At 47.7% G+C, this 21,920-nt stretch overlaps 9 non-coding genes and 1 pseudogene across 9 annotated transcripts; all 10 read left to right on the forward strand.

Moving 5' to 3' along the window:
• Positions 1 to 421: 421 nt before the first annotated feature.
• LOC130339271 (U2 spliceosomal RNA) lies at positions 422 to 612 on the forward strand. Its single transcript, XR_008879675.1, has one exon. It is a non-coding gene; the product is annotated as a U2 spliceosomal RNA (small nuclear RNA).
• A 2,064-nt stretch (positions 613 to 2,676) lies between these two features.
• Positions 2,677 to 2,867, forward strand: LOC130339329 (U2 spliceosomal RNA). The gene has a single exon (XR_008879718.1). It is a non-coding gene; the product is annotated as a U2 spliceosomal RNA (small nuclear RNA).
• Positions 2,868 to 4,957: 2,090 nt separating this feature from the next.
• LOC130339331 (U2 spliceosomal RNA) lies at positions 4,958 to 5,148 on the forward strand. The gene has a single exon (XR_008879719.1). It is a non-coding gene; the product is annotated as a U2 spliceosomal RNA (small nuclear RNA).
• A 2,091-nt stretch (positions 5,149 to 7,239) lies between these two features.
• Positions 7,240 to 7,430, forward strand: LOC130339332 (U2 spliceosomal RNA). The gene has a single exon (XR_008879720.1). It is a non-coding gene; the product is annotated as a U2 spliceosomal RNA (small nuclear RNA).
• Positions 7,431 to 9,518: 2,088 nt separating this feature from the next.
• Positions 9,519 to 9,709, forward strand: LOC130339270 (U2 spliceosomal RNA). Its single transcript, XR_008879674.1, has one exon. It is a non-coding gene; the product is annotated as a U2 spliceosomal RNA (small nuclear RNA).
• A 2,093-nt stretch (positions 9,710 to 11,802) lies between these two features.
• LOC130339333 (U2 spliceosomal RNA) lies at positions 11,803 to 11,993 on the forward strand. The gene has a single exon (XR_008879721.1). It is a non-coding gene; the product is annotated as a U2 spliceosomal RNA (small nuclear RNA).
• A 2,078-nt stretch (positions 11,994 to 14,071) lies between these two features.
• On the forward strand, positions 14,072 to 14,262 carry LOC130339274 (U2 spliceosomal RNA). Its single transcript, XR_008879678.1, has one exon. It is a non-coding gene; the product is annotated as a U2 spliceosomal RNA (small nuclear RNA).
• Positions 14,263 to 16,355: 2,093 nt separating this feature from the next.
• On the forward strand, positions 16,356 to 16,546 carry LOC130339334 (U2 spliceosomal RNA). The gene has a single exon (XR_008879722.1). It is a non-coding gene; the product is annotated as a U2 spliceosomal RNA (small nuclear RNA).
• Positions 16,547 to 18,636: 2,090 nt separating this feature from the next.
• On the forward strand, positions 18,637 to 18,827 carry LOC130339335 (U2 spliceosomal RNA). Its single transcript, XR_008879723.1, has one exon. It is a non-coding gene; the product is annotated as a U2 spliceosomal RNA (small nuclear RNA).
• A 1,169-nt stretch (positions 18,828 to 19,996) lies between these two features.
• On the forward strand, positions 19,997 to 20,167 carry LOC130339288 (U2 spliceosomal RNA; annotated as a pseudogene).
• Positions 20,168 to 21,920: the final 1,753 nt, after the last annotated feature.

Consider the following 21,920-nt stretch of genomic DNA (forward strand, 5'->3'; position numbering starts at 1 on the left):
AGGTAAGTCCAATGGGGTGCAGGCATGTCCTCTATGCTTACAGCTTCCCGTGGGTGTTGGTTTGATACCGTTTGGGGACAGCCAAGGAGGCATCTGCAGGCAACAAAGGTAGGTGTGTGCTTGTGTGTGTGTTTCCTATGCAGATCCTAAGCCCAGTGTCACATGCAAGTAGGAGGAGTAAGAAGGGTTCCTGGCAAATCCGGGTTATGGATTGCATTTAAAAAGGCCCCGTGGGAGTGCAATGGGCCCCTGTCTTGCTGCTTAGCAATAATGGTATGGGTTTAGGTTCTGCTGTGTGTACTGGTGGTTGACTGCCCCCCAGCCCAGAGTGTGCATGGAAAATTGTCTGGCAGCCTCCCTGACAGCAAGCAGTGATAGTGCCCATGAAGGGCACCTTGTTGGGCCCGCCCCTTTCACGGTTATCGCTTCTCGGCCTTTTGGCTAAGATCAAGTGTAGTATCTGTTCTTATCAGTTTAATATCTGATACGTCCCCTATCTGGGGACCATATATTAAATGGATTTTTGAGAACGGGGGCCGATTTCGAAGCTTGCTTCCGTCGCCATATGCATTGACCCGATATGGCAGTATCTTCGGGTACAGTGCACCACCCCCTTACAGGGTTAAAAAGAAAGATTCCTACTTTCATTGCTACCTGCTTGCTGGCTAGCCAGCTAGCCAGCCCTGTGGGCCTTGCTGCTGCTGCAGCCAAAAAACAAAAGGTGGTGCTGCTGCTGCTTCTGCTGCTTCTGCTTCTGCTTGTGTCTGGCCGCTGTTGGAGCGTCCAGGCACAGGACTTCTGCTGCTGCTGACTAAATGGCCTCCTTAATTGGATCATTTGAGTAGCCAGCACACCTGTGCAGGTAGGGCATGACATGATAGGCAGCTGCCTTGATAGCGGGTGGGTGCTGAATGTTCCTAATTGACAAAATAAGATTAATGCTTATGAAGAAATATAAAATCTCATCCCTTCCCCAATATCGCGCCACACCCCTACCCCTTAATTCCCTGGTTGAACTTGATGGACATATGTCTTTTTTCGACCGTACTAACTATGTAACTATGTAACATAACATGGGGGGGGGGGGGTCTCCTGGCTGTTCACACAGGTGTGTCATTGCTGTACATTGACCATGCATTGCTTCTGTGGTATTGCAAAGGCAAAGACAAATGCTTCCAGCCATCCATTGCACTAATGGATTGGTCATCAGCTGGCTGTCTATGTCCCGCATCAATATAGACCAAAGTACAGAGGGTTAGGCTATGCTATTGTGCACCTACCTGATGCATCAGAAGGTGCGAGGCCCTTGCTAAATTCTGTGCACAGACTTTGAGATCTATACTTTAGACTGTATCTAAACCTGCTCCAACATGGACTGACATTCTGGCCTACTTTCAGCCGATGCGACTTGTCTGTCGCTGAACAGTCGCTTTTTATGTATTCAGCACCTATGTATAATGTTGTAAAAATGCTCTAGAAGCTAAAGTCGCAGAAATGTCACACATATTTGGCCTGCAACTTTCTGTGCGACAAATCCAGACAGGAAAAATCAGTATAAATCCTTAGAAAATTATCCCCCAGTGTCTCCATCTGCTGGCGGTATTGAATAAGCATTGCTGCACTGATGGGGTATGCATTAGATGAAAAAAAAGAAGAAAAAGAAGAATAATACGCCCAGAAAAGAGGCGAAAAGGAGAAAAACGTAAAAAAACGTGAAAAAAAAGTAAGAGGAAGAGAAGGGAAAAAAAGGTGGAAATGGGCTTAAAAGTGATTTCGGCGGAGAAATATATATATATATATATACGCGCACACACACACATATATATAAACGTATTCTCCGTTGAGATATTGCAGCCGCTGCTGTGTCCAGGCCCAGGAGCCTTAGCACTGTGCTGTGATGTCACTCAATACCACTGACATCACTAGGTGTAAACAACATCTCTCCTTTGCTGTGTATGTGACTATGGAGCTGTTTGGTGATGTCGTCTATTATGGCCTTCATAGAAGCAACAGGAGATTGTTGCATCCATCTAGAACCCTCAGAACTACAGTGCTATGATGTCACTCACTTCCACAGGCCTTGCAGAGTGTAAACAACAACAACCCAGCTTTGTTGTGTATGTAACCATAGGGATTTGTGATGTCACCTAGAACCTTCACAGCAGCGACAGCTTTATGAGGAGCATCAGCACTGCTCTGCCTGAGCAGAACCATCACCGCCATAGGTTGTCAAATAACCCGGGTTTAACCCACACAGGTAAGTCCAATAGGGTGCAGGCATGTCCTCTATGCTTACAGCTTCCCGTGGGTGTTGGTTTGATACCGTTTGGGGACAGCCAAGGAGGCATCTGCAGGCAACAAAGGTAGGTGTGTGCTTGTGTGTGTGTTTCCTATGCAGATCCTAAGCCCAGTGTCACATGCAAGTAGGAGGAGTAAGAAGGGTTCCTGGCAAATCCGGGTTATGGATTGCATTTAAAAAGGCCCCGTGGGAGTGCAATGGGCCCCTGTCTTGCTGCTTAGCAATAATGGTATGGGTTTAGGTTCTGCTGTGTGTACTGGTGGTTGACTGCCCCCCAGCCCAGAGTGTGCATGGAAAATTGTTTGGCAGCCTCCCTGACAGCAAGCAGTGATAGTGCCCATGAAGGGCACCTTGTTGGGCCCGCCCCTTTCACGGTTATCGCTTCTCGGCCTTTTGGCTAAGATCAAGTGTAGTATCTGTTCTTATCAGTTTAATATCTGATACGTCCCCTATCTGGGGACCATATATTAAATGGATTTTTGAGAACGGGGGCCGATTTCGAAGCTTGCTTCCGTCGCCCTATGCATTGACCCGATATGGCAGTATCTTCGGGTACAGTGCACCACCCCCTTACAGGGTTAAAAAGAAAGATTCCTACTTTCATTGCTACCTGCTTGCTGGCTAGCCAGCTAGCCAGCCCTGTGGGCCTTGCTGCTGCTGCAGCCAAAAAACAAAAGGTGGTGCTGCTGCTGCTTCTGCTGCTTCTGCTTCTGCTTGTGTCTGGCCGCTGTTGGAGCGTCCAGGCACAGGACTTCTGCTGCTGCTGACTAAATGGCCTCCTTAATTGGATCATTTGAGTAGCCAGCACACCTGTGCAGGTAGGGCATGACATAATAGGCAGCTGCCTTGATAGCGGGTGGGTGCTGAATGTTCCTAATTGACAAAATAAGATTAATGCTTATGAAGAAATATAAAATCTCATCCCTTCCCCAATATCGCGCCACACCCCTACCCCTTAATTCCCTGGTTGAACTTGATGGACATATGTCTTTTTTCGACCGTACTAACTATGTAACTATGTAACATAACATGGGGGGGGGGGGGTCTCCTGGCTGTTCACACAGGTGTGTCATTGCTGTACATTGACCATGCATTGCTTCTGTGGTATTGCAAAGGCAAAGACAAATGCTTCCAGCCATCCATTGCACTAATGGATTGGTCATCAGCTGGCTGTCTATGTCCCGCATCAATATAGACCAAAGTACAGAGGGTTAGGCTATGCTATTGTGCACCTACCTGATGCATCAGAAGGTGCGAGGCCCTTGCTAAATTCTGTGCACAGACTTTGAGATCTATACTTTAGACTGTATCTAAACCTGCTCCAACATGGACTGACATTCTGGCCTACTTTCAGCCGATGCGACTTGTCTGTCGCTGAACAGTCGCTTTTTATGTATTCAGCACCTATGTATAATGTTGTAAAAATGCTCTAGAAGTTAAAGTCGCAGAAATGTCACACATATTTGGCCTGCAACTTTCTGTGCGACAAATTCAGACAGGAAAAATCAGTATAAATCCTTAGAAAATTATCCCCCAGTGTCTCCATCTGCTGGCGGTATTGAATAAGCATTGCTGCACTGATGGGGTATGCATTAGACGGAAAAAAAGAAGAAAAAGAAGAATAATACGCCCAGAAAAGAGGCGAAAAGGAGAAAAACGTAAAAAAACGTGAAAAAAAAGTAAGAGGAAGAGAAGGGAAAAAAAGGTGGAAATGGGTTTAAAAGTGATTTCGGCGGAGAAATATATATATATATATATATATATATATATATATATATATATATACGCGCACACACACACATATATATAAACGTATTCTCCGTTGAGATATTGCAGCCGCTGCTGTGTCCAGGCCCAGGAGCCTTAGCACTGTGCTGTGATGTCACTCAATACCACTGACATCACTAGGTGTAAACAACATCTCTCCTTTGCTGTGTATGTGACTATGGAGCTGTTTGGTGATGTCGTCTATTATGGCCTTCATAGAAGCAACAGGAGATTGTTGCATCCATCTAGAACCCTCAGAACTACAGTGCTATGATGTCACTCACTTCCACAGGCCTTGCAGAGTGTAAACAACAACAACCCAGCTTTGTTGTGTATGTAACCATAGGGATTTGTGATGTCACCTAGAACCTTCACAGCAGCGACAGCTTTATGAGGAGCATCAGCACTGCTCTGCCTGAGCAGAACCATCACCGCCATAGGTTGTCAAATAACCCGGGTTTAACCCACACAGGTAAGTCCAATGGGGTGCAGGCATGTCCTCTATGCTTACAGCTTCCCGTGGGTGTTGGTTTGATACCGTTTGGGGACAGCCAAGGAGGCATCTGCAGGCAACAAAAGTAGGTGTGTGCTTGTGTGTGTGTTTCCTATGCAGATCCTAAGCCCAGTGTCACATGCAAGTAGGAGGAGTAAGAAGGGTTCCTGGCAAATCCGGGTTATGGATTGCATTTAAAAAGGCCCCGTGGGAGTGCAATGGGCCCCTGTCTTGCTGCTTAGCAATAATGGTATGGGTTTAGGTTCTGCTGTGTGTACTGGTGGTTGACTGCCCCCCAGCCCAGAGTGTGCATGGAAAATTGTCTGGCAGCCTCCCTGACAGCAAGCAGTGATAGTGCCCATGAAGGGCACCTTGTTGGGCCGGCCCCTTTCACGGTTATCGCTTCTCGGCCTTTTGGCTAAGATCAAGTGTAGTATCTGTTCTTATCAGTTTAATATCTGATACGTCCCCTATCTGGGGACCATATATTAAATGGATTTTTGAGAACGGGGGCCGATTTCGAAGCTTGCTTCCGTCGCCCTATGCATTGACCCGATATGGCAGTATCTTCGGGTACAGTGCACCACCCCCTTACAGGGTTAAAAAGAAAGATTCCTACTTTCATTGCTACCTGCTTGCTGGCTAGCCAGCTAGCCAGCCCTGTGGGCCTTGCTGCTGCTGCAGCCAAAAAACAAAAGGTGGTGCTGCTGCTGCTTCTGCTGCTTCTGCTTCTGCTTGTGTCTGGCCGCTGTTGGAGCGTCCAGGCACAGGACTTCTGCTGCTGCTGACTAAATGGCCTCCTTAATTGGATCATTTGAGTAGCCAGCACACCTGTGCAGGTAGGGCATGACATGATAGGCAGCTGCCTTGATAGCGGGTGGGTGCTGAATGTTCCTAATTGACAAAATAAGATTAATGCTTATGAAGAAATATAAAATCTCATCCCTTCCCCAATATCGCGCCACACCCCTACCCCTTAATTCCCTGGTTGAACTTGATGGACATATGTCTTTTTTCGACCGTACTAACTATGTAACTATGTAACATAACATGGGGGGGGGGGGGGGTCTCCTGGCTGTTCACACAGGTGTGTCATTGCTGTACATTGACCATGCATTGCTTCTGTGGTATTGCAAAGGCAAAGACAAATGCTTCCAGCCATCCATTGCACTAATGGATTGGTCATCAGCTGGCTGTCTATGTCCCGCATCAATATAGACCAAAGTACAGAGGGTTAGGCTATGCTATTGTGCACCTACCTGATGCATCAGAAGGTGCGAGGCCCTTGCTAAATTCTGTGCACAGACTTTGAGATCTATACTTTAGACTGTATCTAAACCTGCTCCAACATGGACTGACATTCTGGCCTACTTTCAGCCGATGCGACTTGTCTGTCGCTGAACAGTCGCTTTTTATGTATTCAGCACCTATGTATAATGTTGTAAAAATGCTCTAGAAGCTAAAGTCGCAGAAATGTCACACATATTTGGCCTGCAACTTTCTGTGCGACAAATTCAGACAGGAAAAATCAGTATAAATCCTTAGAAAATTATCCCCCAGTGTCTCCATCTGCTGGCGGTATTGAATAAGCATTGCTGCACTGATGGGGTATGCATTAGACGAAAAAAAAGAAGAAAAAGAAGAATAATACGCCCAGAAAAGAGGCGAAAAGGAGAAAAACGTAAAAAAACGTGAAAAAAAAGTAAGAGGAAGAGAAGGGAAAAAAAGGTGGAAATGGGTTTAAAAGTGATTTCGGCGGAGAAATATATATATATATATATATATATATATATATATATATATATATACGCGCACACACACACATATATATAAACGTATTCTCCGTTGAGATATTGCAGCCGCTGCTGTGTCCAGGCCCAGGAGCCTTAGCACTGTGCTGTGATGTCACTCAATACCACTGACATCACTAGGTGTAAACAACATCTCTCCTTTGCTGTGTATGTGACTATGGAGCTGTTTGGTGATGTCGTCTATTATGGCCTTCATAGAAGCAACAGGAGATTGTTGCATCCATCTAGAACCCTCAGAACTACAGTGCTATGATGTCACTCACTTCCACAGGCCTTGCAGAGTGTAAACAACAACAACCCAGCTTTGTTGTGTATGTAACCATAGGGATTTGTGATGTCACCTAGAACCTTCACAGCAGCGACAGTTTATGAGGAGCATCAGCACTGCTCTGCCTGAGCAGAACCATCACCGCCATAGGTTGTCAAATAACCCGGGTTTAACCCACACAGGTAAGTCCAATGGGGTGCAGGCATGTCCTCTATGCTTACAGCTTCCCGTGGGTGTTGGTTTGATACCGTTTGGGGACAGCCAAGGAGGCATCTGCAGGCAACAAAGGTAGGTGTGTGCTTGTGTGTGTGTTTCCTATGCAGATCCTAAGCCCAGTGTCACATGCAAGTAGGAGGAGTAAGAAGGGTTCCTGGCAAATCCGGGTTATGGATTGCATTTAAAAAGGCCCCGTGGGAGTGCAATGGGCCCCTGTCTTGCTGCTTAGCAATAATGGTATGGGTTTAGGTTCTGCTGTGTGTACTGGTGGTTGACTGCCCCCCAGCCCAGAGTGTGCATGGAAAATTGTCTGGCAGCCTCCCTGACAGCAAGCAGTGATAGTGCCCATGAAGGGCACCTTGTTGGGCCCGCCCCTTTCACGGTTATCGCTTCTCGGCCTTTTGGCTAAGATCAAGTGTAGTATCTGTTCTTATCAGTTTAATATCTGATACGTCCCCTATCTGGGGACCATATATTAAATGGATTTTTGAGAACGGGGGCCGATTTCGAAGCTTGCTTCCGTCGCCCTATGCATTGACCCGATATGGCAGTATCTTCGGGTACAGTGCACCACCCCCTTACAGGGTTAAAAAGAAAGATTCCTACTTTCATTGCTACCTACTTGCTGGCTAGCCAGCTAGCCAGCCCTGTGGGCCTTGCTGCTGCTGCAGCCAAAAAACAAAAGGTGGTGCTGCTGCTGCTTCTGCTGCTTCTGCTTCTGCTTGTGTCTGGCCGCTGTTGGAGCGTCCAGGCACAGGACTTCTGCTGCTGCTGACTAAATGGCCTCCTTAATTGGATCATTTGAGTAGCCAGCACACCTGTGCAGGTAGGGCATGACATGATAGGCAGCTGCCTTGATAGCGGGTGGGTGCTGAATGTTCCTAATTGACAAAATAAGATTAATGCTTATGAAGAAATATAAAATCTCATCCCTTCCCCAATATCGCGCCACACCCCTACCCCTTAATTCCCTGGTTGAACTTGATGGACATATGTCTTTTTTCGACCGTACTAACTATGTAACTATGTAACATAACATGGGGGGGGGGGGGAGGCTCCTGGCTGTTCACACAGGTGTGTCATTGCTGTACATTGACCATGCATTGCTTCTGTGGTATTGCAAAGGCAAAGACAAATGCTTCCAGCCATCCATTGCACTAATGGATTGGTCATCAGCTGGCTGTCTATGTCCCGCATCAATATAGACCAAAGTACAGAGGGTTAGGCTATGCTATTGTGCACCTACCTGATGCATCAGAAGGTGCGAGGCCCTTGCTAAATTCTGTGCACAGACTTTGAGATCTATACTTTAGACTGTATCTAAACCTGCTCCAACATGGACTGACATTCTGGCCTACTTTCAGCCGATGCGACTTGTCTGTCGCTGAACAGTCGCTTTTTATGTATTCAGCACCTATGTATAATGTTGTAAAAATGCTCTAGAAGCTAAAGTCGCAGAAATGTCACACATATTTGGCCTGCAACTTTCTGTGCGACAAATTCAGACAGGAAAAATCAGTATAAATCCTTAGAAAATTATCCCCCAGTGTCTCCATCTGCTGGCGGTATTGAATAAGCATTGCTGCACTGATGGGGTATGCATTAGACGAAAAAAAAGAAGAAAAAGAAGAATAATACGCCCAGAAAAGAGGCGAAAAGGAGAAAAACGTAAAAAAACGTGAAAAAAAAGTAAGAGGAAGAGAAGGGAAAAAAAGGTGGAAATGGGTTTAAAAGTGATTTCGGCGGAGAAATATATATATATATATATATATATATATATATATATATATACGCGCACACACACACATATATATAAACGTATTCTCCGTTGAGATATTGCAGCCGCTGCTGTGTCCAGGCCCAGGAGCCTTAGCACTGTGCTGTGATGTCACTCAATACCACTGACATCACTAGGTGTAAACAACATCTCTCCTTTGCTGTGTATGTGACTATGGAGCTGTTTGGTGATGTCGTCTATTATGGCCTTCATAGAAGCAACAGGAGATTGTTGCATCCATCTAGAACCCTCAGAACTACAGTGCTATGATGTCACTCACTTCCACAGGCCTTGCAGAGTGTAAACAACAACAACCCAGCTTTGTTGTGTATGTAACCATAGGGATTTGTGATGTCACCTAGAACCTTCACAGCAGCGACAGCTTTATGAGGAGCATCAGCACTGCTCTGCCTGAGCAGAACCATCACCGCCATAGGTTGTCAAATAACCCGGGTTTAACCCACACAGGTAAGTCCAATGGGGTGCAGGCATGTCCTCTATGCTTACAGCTTCCCGTGGGTGTTGGTTTGATACCGTTTGGGGACAGCCAAGGAGGCATCTGCAGGCAACAAAGGTAGGTGTGTGCTTGTGTGTGTGTTTCCTATGCAGATCCTAAGCCCAGTGTCACATGCAAGTAGGAGGAGTAAGAAGGGTTCCTGGCAAATCCGGGTTATGGATTGCATTTAAAAAGGCCCCGTGGGAGTGCAATGGGCCCCTGTCTTGCTGCTTAGCAATAATGGTATGGGTTTAGGTTCTGCTGTGTGTACTGGTGGTTGACTGCCCCCCAGCCCAGAGTGTGCATGGAAAATTGTCTGGCAGCCTCCCTGACAGCAAGCAGTGATAGTGCCCATGAAGGGCACCTTGTTGGGCCCGCCCCTTTCACGGTTATCGCTTCTCGGCCTTTTGGCTAAGATCAAGTGTAGTATCTGTTCTTATCAGTTTAATATCTGATACGTCCCCTATCTGGGGACCATATATTAAATGGATTTTTGAGAACGGGGGCCGATTTTGAAGCTTGCTTCCGTCGCCCTATGCATTGACCCGATATGGCAGTATCTTCGGGTACAGTGCACCACCCCCTTACAGGGTTAAAAAGAAAGATTCCTACTTTCATTGCTACCTGCTTGCTGGCTAGCCAGCTAGCCAGCCCTGTGGGCCTTGCTGCTGCTGCAGCCAAAAAACAAAAGGTGGTGCTGCTGCTGCTTCTGCTGCTTCTGCTTCTGCTTGTGTCTGGCCGCTGTTGGAGCGTCCAGGCACAGGACTTCTGCTGCTGCTGACTAAATGGCCTCCTTAATTGGATCATTTGAGTAGCCAGCACACCTGTGCAGGTAGGGCATGACATGATAGGCAGCTGCCTTGATAGCGGGTGGGTGCTGAATGTTCCTAATTGACAAAATAAGATTAATGCTTATGAAGAAATATAAAATCTCATCCCTTCCCCAATATCGCGCCACACCCCTACCCCTTAATTCCCTGGTTGAACTTGATGGACATATGTCTTTTTTCGACCGTACTAACTATGTAACTATGTAACATAACATGGGGGGGGGGGGGGGGTCTCCTGGCTGTTCACACAGGTGTGTCATTGCTGTACATTGACCATGCATTGCTTCTGTGGTATTGCAAAGGCAAAGACAAATGCTTCCAGCCATCCATTGCACTAATGGATTGGTCATCAGCTGGCTGTCTATGTCCCGCATCAATATAGACCAAAGTACAGAGGGTTAGGCTATGCTATTGTGCACCTACCTGATGCATCAGAAGGTGCGAGGCCCTTGCTAAATTCTGTGCACAGACTTTGAGATCTATACTTTAGACTGTATCTAAACCTGCTCCAACATGGACTGACATTCTGGCCTACTTTCAGCCGATGCGACTTGTCTGTCGCTGAACAGTCGCTTTTTATGTATTCAGCACCTATGTATAATGTTGTAAAAATGCTCTAGAAGCTAAAGTCGCAGAAATGTCACACATATTTGGCCTGCAACTTTCTGTGCGACAAATTCAGACAGGAAAAATCAGTATAAATCCTTAGAAAATTATCCCCCAGTGTCTCCATCTGCTGGCGGTATTGAATAAGCATTGCTGCACTGATGGGGTATGCATTAGACGAAAAAAAAGAAGAAAAAGAAGAATAATACGCCCAGAAAAGAGGCGAAAAGGAGAAAAACGTAAAAAAACGTGAAAAAAAAGTAAGAGGAAGAGAAGGGAAAAAAAGGTGGAAATGGGTTTAAAAGTGATTTCGGCGGAGAAATATATATATATATATATATATATATATATATATATATATATACGCGCACACACACACATATATATATAAACGTATTCTCCGTTGAGATATTGCAGCCGCTGCTGTGTCCAGGCCCAGGAGCCTTAGCACTGTGCTGTGATGTCACTCAATACCACTGACATCACTAGGTGTAAACAACATCTCTCCTTTGCTGTGTATGTGACTATGGAGCTGTTTGGTGATGTCGTCTATTATGGCCTTCATAGAAGCAACAGGAGATTGTTGCATCCATCTAGAACCCTCAGAACTACAGTGCTATGATGTCACTCACTTCCACAGGCCTTGCAGAGTGTAAACAACAACAACCCAGCTTTGTTGTGTATGTAACCATAGGGATTTGTGATGTCACCTAGAACCTTCACAGCAGCGACAGCTTTATGAGGAGCATCAGCACTGCTCTGCCTGAGCAGAACCATCACCGCCATAGGTTGTCAAATAACCCGGGTTTAACCCACACAGGTAAGTCCAATGGGGTGCAGGCATGTCCTCTATGCTTACAGCTTCCCGTGGGTGTTGGTTTGATACCGTTTGGGGACAGCCAAGGAGGCATCTGCAGGCAACAAAGGTAGGTGTGTGCTTGTGTGTGTGTTTCCTATGCAGATCCTAAGCCCAGTGTCACATGCAAGTAGGAGGAGTAAGAAGGGTTCCTGGCAAATCCGGGTTATGGATTGCATTTAAAAAGGCCCCGTGGGAGTGCAATGGGCCCCTGTCTTGCTGCTTAGCAATAATGGTATGGGTTTAGGTTCTGCTGTGTGTACTGGTGGTTGACTGCCCCCCAGCCCAGAGTGTGCATGGAAAATTGTCTGGCAGCCTCCCTGACAGCAAGCAGTGATAGTGCCCATGAAGGGCACCTTGTTGGGCCCGCCCCTTTCACGGTTATCGCTTCTCGGCCTTTTGGCTAAGATCAAGTGTAGTATCTGTTCTTATCAGTTTAATATCTGATACGTCCCCTATCTGGGGACCATATATTAAATGGATTTTTGAGAACGGGGGCCGATTTCGAAGCTTGCTTCCGTCGCCCTATGCATTGACCCGATATGGCAGTATCTTCGGGTACAGTGCACCACCCCCTTACAGGGTTAAAAAGAAAGATTCCTACTTTCATTGCTACCTGCTTGCTGGCTAGCCAGCTAGCCAGCCCTGTGGGCCTTGCTGCTGCTGCAGCCAAAAAACAAAAGGTGGTGCTGCTGCTGCTTCTGCTGCTTCTGCTTCTGCTTGTGTCTGGCCGCTGTTGGAGCGTCCAGGCACAGGACTTCTGCTGCTGCTGACTAAATGGCCTCCTTAATTGGATCATTTGAGTAGCCAGCACACCTGTGCAGGTAGGGCATGACATGATAGGCAGCTGCCTTGATAGCGGGTGGGTGCTGAATGTTCCTAATTGACAAAATAAGATTAATGCTTATGAAGAAATATAAAATCTCATCCCTTCCCCAATATCTCGCCACACCCCTACCCCTTAATTCCCTGGTTGAACTTGATGGACATATGTCTTTTTTCGACCGTACTAACTATGTAACTATGTAACATAACATGGGGGGGGGGGGGGGTCTCCTGGCTGTTCACACAGGTGTGTCATTGCTGTACATTGACCATGCATTGCTTCTGTGGTATTGCAAAGACAAATGCTTCCAGCCATCCATTGCACTAATGGATTGGTCATCAGCTGGCTGTCTATGTCCCGCATCAATATAGACCAAAGTACAGAGGGTTAGGCTATGCTATTGTGCACCTACCTGATGCATCAGAAGGTGCGAGGCCCTTGCTAAATTCTGTGCACAGACTTTGAGATCTATACTTTAGACTGTATCTAAACCTGCTCCAACATGGACTGACATTCTGGCCTACTTTCAGCCGATGCGACTTGTCTGTCGCTGAACAGTCGCTTTTTATGTATTCAGCACCTATGTATAATGTTGTAAAAATGCTCTAGAAGCTAAAGTCGCAGAAATGTCACACATATTTAGCCTGCAACTTTCTGTGCGACAAATTCAGACAGGAAAAATCAGTATAAATCCTTAGAAAATTATCCCCCAGTGTCTCCATCTGCTGGCGGTATTGAATAAGCATTGCTGCACTGATGGGGTATGCATTAGACGAAAAAAAAGAAGAAAAAGAAGAATAATACGCCCAGAAAAGAGGCGAAAAGGAGAAAAACGTAAAAAAACGTGAAAAAAAAGTAAGAGGAAGAGAAGGGAAAAAAAGGTGGAAATGGGTTTAAAAGTGATTTCGGCGGAGAAATATATATATATATATATATATATATATATATATATACGCGCACACACACACATATATATAAACGTATTCTCCGTTGAGATATTGCAGCCGCTGCTGTGTCCAGGCCCAGGAGCCTTAGCACTGTGCTGTGATGTCACTCAATACCACTGACATCACTAGGTGTAAACAACATCTCTCCTTTGCTGTGTATGTGACTATGGAGCTGTTTGGTGATGTCGTCTATTATGGCCTTCATAGAAGCAACAGGAGATTGTTGCATCCATCTAGAACCCTCAGAACTACAGTGCTATGATGTCACTCACTTCCACAGGCCTTGCAGAGTGTAAACAACAACAACCCAGCTTTGTTGTGTATGTAACCATAGGGATTTGTGATGTCACCTAGAACCTTCACAGCAGCGACAGCTTTATGAGGAGCATCAGCACTGCTCTGCCTGAGCAGAACCATCACCGCCATAGGTTGTCAAATAACCCGGGTTTAACCCACACAGGTAAGTCCAATGGGGTGCAGGCATGTCCTCTATGCTTACAGCTTCCCGTGGGTGTTGGTTTGATACCGTTTGGGGACAGCCAAGGAGGCATCTGCAGGCAACAAAGGTAGGTGTGTGCTTGTGTGTGTGTTTCCTATGCAGATCCTAAGCCCAGTGTCACATGCAAGTAGGAGGAGTAAGAAGGGTTCCTGGCAAATCCGGGTTATGGATTGCATTTAAAAAGGCCCCGTGGGAGTGCAATGGGCCCCTGTCTTGCTGCTTAGCAATAATGGTATGGGTTTAGGTTCTGCTGTGTGTACTGGTGGTTGACTGCCCCCCAGCCCAGAGTGTGTATGGAAAATTGTCTGGCAGCCTCCCTGACAGCAAGCAGTGATAGTGCCCATGAAGGGCACCTTGTTGGGCCCGCCCCTTTCACGGTTATCGCTTCTCGGCCTTTTGGTTAAGATCAAGTGTAGTATCTATTCTTATCAGTTTAATATCTGATACGTCCCCTATCTGGGGACCATATATTAAATGGATTTTTGAGAACGGGGGCCGATTTCGAAGCTTGCTTCCGTCGCCCTATGCATTGACCCGATATGGCAGTATCTTCGGGTACAGTGCACCACCCCCTTACAGGGTTAAAAAGAAAGATTCCTACTTTCATTGCTACCTGCTTGCTGGCTAGCCAGCTAGCCAGCTTTGTGGGCCTTGCTGCTGCTGCAGCCAAAAAACAAAAGGTGGTGCTGCTGCTGCTTCTGCTGCTTCTGCTTCTGCTTGTGTCTGGCCGCTGTTGGAGCGTCCAGGCACAGGACTTCTGCTGCTGCTGACTAAATGGCCTCCTTAATTGGATCATTTGAGTAGCCAGCACACCTGTGCAGGTAGGGCATGACATGATAGGCAGCTGCCTTGATAGCGGGTGGGTGCTGAATGTTCCTAATTGACAAAATAAGATTAATGCTTATGAAGAAATATAAAATCTCATCCCTTCCCCAATATCGCGCCACACCCCTACCCCTTAATTCCCTGGTTGAACTTGATGGACATATGTCTTTTTTCGACCGTACTAACTATGTAACTATGTAACATAACATGGGGGGGGGGGGTCTCCTGGCTGTTCACACAGGTGTGTCATTGCTGTACATTGACCATGCATTGCTTCTGTGGTATTGCAAAGGCAAAGACAAATGCTTCCAGCCATCCATTGCACTAATGGATTGGTCATCAGCTGGCTGTCTATGTCCCGCATCAATATAGACCAAAGTACAGAGGGTTAGGCTATGCTATTGTGCACCTACCTGATGCATCAGAAGGTGCGAGGCCCTTGCTAAATTCTGTGCACAGACTTTGAGATCTATACTTTAGACTGTATCTAAACCTGCTCCAACATGGACTGACATTCTGGCCTACTTTCAGCCGATGCGACTTGTCTGTCGCTGAACAGTCGCTTTTTATGTATTCAGCACCTATGTATAATGTTGTAAAAATGCTCTAGAAGCTAAAGTCGCAGAAATGTCACACATATTTGGCCTGCAACTTTCTGTGCGACAAATTCAGACAGGAAAAATCAGTATAAATCCTTAGAAAATTATCCCCCAGTGTCTCCATCTGCTGGCGGTATTGAATAAGCATTGCTGCACTGATGGGGTATGCATTAGACGAAAAAAAAGAAGAAAAAGAAGAATAATACGCCCAGAAAAGAGGCGAAAAGGAGAAAAACGTAAAAAAACGTGAAAAAAAAGTAAGAGGAAGAGAAGGGAAGAAAAGGTGGAAATGGGTTTAAAAGTGATTTCGGCGGAGAAATATATATATATATATATATATATATATATATATATATATATATATATACGCGCACACACACACATATATATAAACGTATTCTCCGTTGAGATATTGCAGCCGCTGCTGTGTCCAGGCCCAGGAGCCTTAGCACTGTGCTGTGATGTCACTCAATACCACTGACATCACTAGGTGTAAACAACATCTCTCCTTTGCTGTGTATGTGACTATGGAGCTGTTTGGTGATGTCGTCTATTATGGCCTTCATAGAAGCAACAGGAGATTGTTGCATCCATCTAGAACCCTCAGAACTACAGTGCTATGATGTCACTCACTTCCACAGGCCTTGCAGAGTGTAAACAACAACAACCCAGCTTTGTTGTGTATGTAACCATAGGGATTTGTGATGTCACCTAGAACCTTCACAGCAGCGACAGCTTTATGAGGAGCATCAGCACTGCTCTGCCTGAGCAGAACCATCACCGCCATAGGTTGTCAAATAACCCGGGTTTAACCCACACAGGTAAGTCCAATGGGGTGCAGGCATGTCCTCTATGCTTACAGCTTCCCGTGGGTGTTGGTTTGATACCGTTTGGGGACAGCCAAGGAGGCATCTGCAGGCAACAAAGGTAGGTGTGTGCTTGTGTGTGTGTTTCCTATGCAGATCCTAAGCCCAGTGTCACATGCAAGTAGGAGGAGTAAGAAGGGTTCCTGGCAAATCCGGGTTATGGATTGCATTTAAAAAGGCCCCGTGGGAGTGCAATGGGCCCCTGTCTTGCTGCTTAGCAATAATGGTATGGGTTTAGGTTCTGCTGTGTGTACTGGTGGTTGACTGCCCCCCAGCCCAGAGTGTGCATGGAAAATTGTCTGGCAGCCTCCCTGACAGCAAGCAGTGATAGTGCCCATGAAGGGCACCTTGTTGGGCCCGCCCCTTTCACGGTTATCGCTTCTCGGCCTTTTGGCTAAGATCAAGTGTAGTATCTGTTCTTATCAGTTTAATATCTGATACGTCCCCTATCTGGGGACCATATATTAAATGGATTTTTGAGAACGGGGGCCGATTTCGAAGCTTGCTTCCGTCGCCCTATGCATTGACCCGATATGGCAGTATCTTCGGGTACAGTGCACCACCCCCTTACAGGGTTAAAAAGAAAGATTCCTACTTTCATTGCTACCTGCTTGCTGGCTAGCCAGCTAGCCAGCCCTGTGGGCCTTGCTGCTGCTGCAGCCAAAAAACAAAAGGTGGTGCTGCTGCTGCTTCTGCTGCTTCTGCTTCTGCTTGTGTCTGGCCGCTGTTGGAGCGTCCAGGCACAGGACTTCTGCTGCTGCTGACTAAATGGCCTCCTTAATTGGATCATTTGAGTAGCCAGCACACCTGTGCAGGTAGGGCATGACATGATAGGCAGCTGCCTTGATAGCGGGTGGGTGCTGAATGTTCCTAATTGACAAAATAAGATTAATGCTTATGAAGAAATATAAAATCTCATCCCTTCCCCAATATCGCGCCACACCCCTACCCCTTAATTCCCTGGTTGAACTTGATGGACATATGTCTTTTTTCGACCGTACTAACTATGTAACTATGTAACATAACATGGGGGGGGGGGGGGGTCTCCTGGCTGTTCACACAGGTGTGTCATTGCTGTACATTGACCATGCATTGCTTCTGTGGTATTGCAAAGGCAAAGACAAATGCTTCCAGCCATCCATTGCACTAATGGATTGGTCATCAGCTGGCTGTCTATGTCCCGCATCAATATAGACCAAAGTACAGAGGGTTAGGCTATGCTATTGTGCACCTACCTGATGCATCAGAAGGTGCGAGGCCCTTGCTAAATTCTGTGCACAGACTTTGAGATCTATACTTTAGACTGTATCTAAACCTGCTCCAACATGGACTGACATTCTGGCCTACTTTCAGCCGATGCGACTTGTCTGTCGCTGAACAGTCGCTTTTTATGTATTCAGCACCTATGTATAATGTTGTAAAAATGCTCTAGAAGCTAAAGTCGCAGAAATGTCACACATATTTGGCCTGCAACTTTCTGTGCGACAAATTCAGACAGGAAAAATCAGTATAAATCCTTAGAAAATTATCCCCCAGTGTCTCCATCTGCTGGCGGTATTGAATAAGCATTGCTGCACTGATGGGGTATGCATTAGACGAAAAAAAAGAAGAAAAAGAAGAATAATACGCCCAGAAAAGAGGCGAAAAGGAGAAAAACGTAAAAAAACGTGAAAAAAAAGTAAGAGGAAGAGAAGGGAAAAAAAGGTGGAAATGGGTTTAAAAGTGATTTCGGCGGAGAAATATATATATATATATATATATATATATATATATATATATATACGCGCACACACACACATATATATAAACGTATTCTCCGTTGAGATATTGCAGCCGCTGCTGTGTCCAGGCCCAGGAGCCTTAGCACTGTGCTGTGATGTCACTCAATACCACTGACATCACTAGGTGTAAACAACATCTCTCCTTTGCTGTGTATGTGACTATGGAGCTGTTTGGTGATGTCGTCTATTATGGCCTTCATAGAAGCAACAGGAGATTGTTGCATCCATCTAGAACCCTCAGAACTACAGTGCTATGATGTCACTCACTTCCACAGGCCTTGCAGAGTGTAAACAACAACAACCCAGCTTTGTTGTGTATGTAACCATAGGGATTTGTGATGTCACCTAGAACCTTCACAGCAGCGACAGCTTTATGAGGAGCATCAGCACTGCTCTGCCTGAGCAGAACCATCACCGCCATAGGTTGTCAAATAACCCGGGTTTAACCCACACAGGTAAGTCCAATGGGGTGCAGGCATGTCCTCTATGCTTACAGCTTCCCGTGGGTGTTGGTTTGATACCGTTTGGGGACAGCCAAGGAGGCATCTGCAGGCAACAAAGGTAGGTGTGTGCTTGTGTGTGTGTTTCCTATGCAGATCCTAAGCCCAGTGTCACATGCAAGTAGGAGGAGTAAGAAGGGTTCCTGGCAAATCCGGGTTATGGATTGCATTTAAAAAGGCCCCGTGGGAGTGCAATGGGCCCCTGTCTTGCTGCTTAGCAATAATGGTATGGGTTTAGGTTCTGCTGTGTGTACTGGTGGTTGACTGCCCCCCAGCCCAGAGTGTGCATGGAAAATTGTCTGGCAGCCTCCCTGACAGCAAGCAGTGATAGTGCCCATGAAGGGCACCTTGTTGGGCCCGCCCCTTTCACGGTTATCGCTTCTCGGCCTTTTGGCTAAGATCAAGTGTAGTATCTGTTCTTATCAGTTTAATATCTGATACGTCCCCTATCTGGGGACCATATATTAAATGGATTTTTGAGAACGGGGGCCGATTTCGAAGCTTGCTTCCGTCGCCCTATGCATTGACCCGATATGGCAGTATCTTCGGGTACAGTGCACCACCCCCTTACAGGGTTAAAAAGAAGGATTCCTACTTTCATTGCTACCTGCTTGCTGGCTAGCCAGCTAGCCAGCCCTGTGGGCCTTGCTGCTGCTGCAGCCAAAAAACAAAAGGTGGTGCTGCTGCTGCTGCTTCTGCTGCTTCTGCTTCTGCTTGTGTCTGGCCGCTGTTGGAGCGTCCAGGCACAGGACTTCTGCTGCTGCTGACTAAATGGCCTCCTTAATTGGATCATTTGAGTAGCCAGCACACCTGTGCAGGTAGGGCATGACATGATAGGCAGCTGCCTTGATAGCGGGTGGGTGCTGAATGTTCCTAATTGACAAAATAAGATTAATGCTTATGAAGAAATATAAAATCTCATCCCTTCCCCAATATCGCGCCACACCCCTACCCCTTAATTCCCTGGTTGAACTTGATGGACATATGTCTTTTTTCGACCGTACTAACTATGTAACTATGTAACATAACATGGGGGGGGGGGGGGGGTCTCCTGGCTGTTCACACAGGTGTGTCATTGCTGTACATTGACCATGCATTGCTTCTGTGGTATTGCAAAGGCAAAGACAAATGCTTCCAGCCATCCATTGCACTAATGGATTGGTCATCAGCTGGCTGTCTATGTCCCGCATCAATATAGACCAAAGTACAGAGGGTTAGGCTATGCTATTGTGCACCTACCTGATGCATCAGAAGGTGCGAGGCCCTTGCTAAATTCTGTGCACAGACTTTGAGATCTATACTTTAGACTGTATCTAAACCTGCTCCAACATGGACTGACATTCTGGCCTACTTTCAGCCGATGCGACTTGTCTGTCGCTGAACAGTCGCTTTTTATGTATTCAGCACCTATGTATAATGTTGTAAAAATGCTCTAGAAGCTAAAGTCGCAGAAATGTCACACATATTTGGCCTGCAACTTTCTGTGCGACAAATTCAGACAGGAAAAATCAGTATAAATCCTTAGAAAATTATCCCCCAGTGTCTCCATCGGCAATGGGCCCCTGTCTTGCTGCTTAGCAATAATGGTATGGGTTTAGGTTCTGCTGTGTGTACTGGTGGTTGACTGCCCCCCAGCCCAGAGTGTGCATGGAAAATTGTCTGGCAGCCTCCCTGACAGCAAGCAGTGATAGTGCCCATGAAGGGCACCTTGTTGGGCCCGCCCCTTTCACGGTTATCGCTTCTCGGCCTTTTGGCTAAGATCAAGTGTAGTATCTGTTCTTATCAGTTTATACTTACCTGGCAGGGGAGATACCATGATCGCTACGGTCTGAAGAACTCCAAGCATTGTGGTAGAGATTTTGCGTAGTACGATTGCAGTACTTTTCGTTCTTATTAGAACCGCATTTCTCTAGAGCATACCACCTGAAGATCGTCTCCTGCCTGCCTCGGAACATCTGAAGAAGGAGAAGATCTTGAAGACTGCAGCTCCGGAAGAAGCCGACGAAGAACCTGGAAGAAGGGAATCGGCGGTGAATTCCGGAACAGCGGCGAAGAGGAAGGCGGCGCAGAATCTTTTCGAAGAAACTCGCTGCCTCTGGAGAAGGATTTGCATAGCTCCTCCCACCGGGACCGGATCTGCATAGCTCCTCCCACCCGGGAAAGAAGACTTTGCGAAGCCTCTCTCCACAAGCAAGCAAGGAAGCGGAAAAGAGCCTGCTGGAAGAAGCCATGGCCTCAACCAGCAAGTCCACCCAGGAGGCTGCAGGGCAAGGCCTGGAGGTCCAGCCCCAACCACAGCAAGCTTCAACCTCCACCACGGCAAGGCAGAAGGGCGGCAGAATTCCTAACCTGGAAGCTCCAACCCTGGAGCCCTGGATGAGGCAGACTGTTGCCTTGAAGCTCAAGCCCGTGGACGGAAGGGTGCCGGACATGTCCCACGACGTGTTCTGCAAGAAGATGCTGGCGGATCAAGGCTTCCCCACGGCTGACACCCTGGGAATAGCAACCTTCTTTTCGGGAATCTTCTACATCACCTTTGCCACCATTGGGACCTGTAGAAGATACTGGGAGGTGGTGAAAGCGGCGAGTCCCGAATCCCCTTTCTCTCGCTTTGTGGGCAACTGCCTTATTCAAAGAGAGGAGAGGCGGGTGACGGTCTCAATGCGGAACCCACACACCCCAGGCACGGACATCTCGACCTTCCTGAAGCGCTTCTGCACCGTGGTGAGGGAGCCCACCCGCATCCTGAACTCACTCGGATACTGGACCTGCAAGTGGTCTGTGGTCGTCAGACTCAACAAGAACCCTGCTTCTCCAGACGGACTACAGCACCTGCCAACGACATTTTCCTTGGGCAACTCCACAGGACTTATCTTCTACCCGGACATGCCGCAGACCTGCAGGAGATGTGGCAAGATGGGCCACGAGGGCAAGGACTGTACGGAGGATGCCTGCAGGTATTGCCGTGTGACAGGTCACACGACCAAGGACTGCCCCAAGAGCAAGACCTGCAACCTCTGCGGACTGGCAGCCCACAGCTACAAGGACTGCCCCCAGAGGGAGAGAACATGGGCATCTGTGGCAGCGAGAGCACCGAAGCCAGCCCCAGCTCCGGAGCCAACACCACGGATGGCCAAGCCGACCAAGGAGGGTAAGAAGGCGAAAGCCACCACCCCTGCCCCGTCCCGCCCCTCCCCTGCCCCTCCCGCCCCATCCCCTGCCCCTCCCGCCCCATCTCCTGCCCCATCCCGCCCCACCCCTGCCCCATCCCGTCCCACCCCTGCCCCATCCCGTCCCACCCCTGCCCCTCCTGCCCCATCCCGTCCCACCCCTGCCCCTCCTGCCCCATCCCGTCCCACCCCCGCCCCACCCCGTCCCACCCCCGCCCCTCCTGCCCCATCCCGCCCCACCCCTGCCCCCCGTACCCCACCCCGGCCCACCCCTGCCCCCCGTACCCCACCCCGGCCCACCCCTGCCCCGTCCTCCCCTGCCCGGCCCACCCCTGCCCCGTCCTCCCCTGCCCGGCCCACCCCTGCCCCGTCCTCCCCTGCCCGGGCACTCTCTCCTGCCCCCCGCCCCACCCAGCCTCCTTTCTCTCCTGGCCCAGCAGCACCTAACCCCCCTCCAGCTGCTGGTGCCCGCCCTTCGGAGGACTTTC

Source organism: Hyla sarda, unplaced genomic scaffold (genome assembly GCF_029499605.1).
Source record: "Hyla sarda isolate aHylSar1 unplaced genomic scaffold, aHylSar1.hap1 scaffold_540, whole genome shotgun sequence".
NCBI classification, from domain to species: domain Eukaryota; kingdom Metazoa; phylum Chordata; class Amphibia; order Anura; family Hylidae; genus Hyla; species Hyla sarda.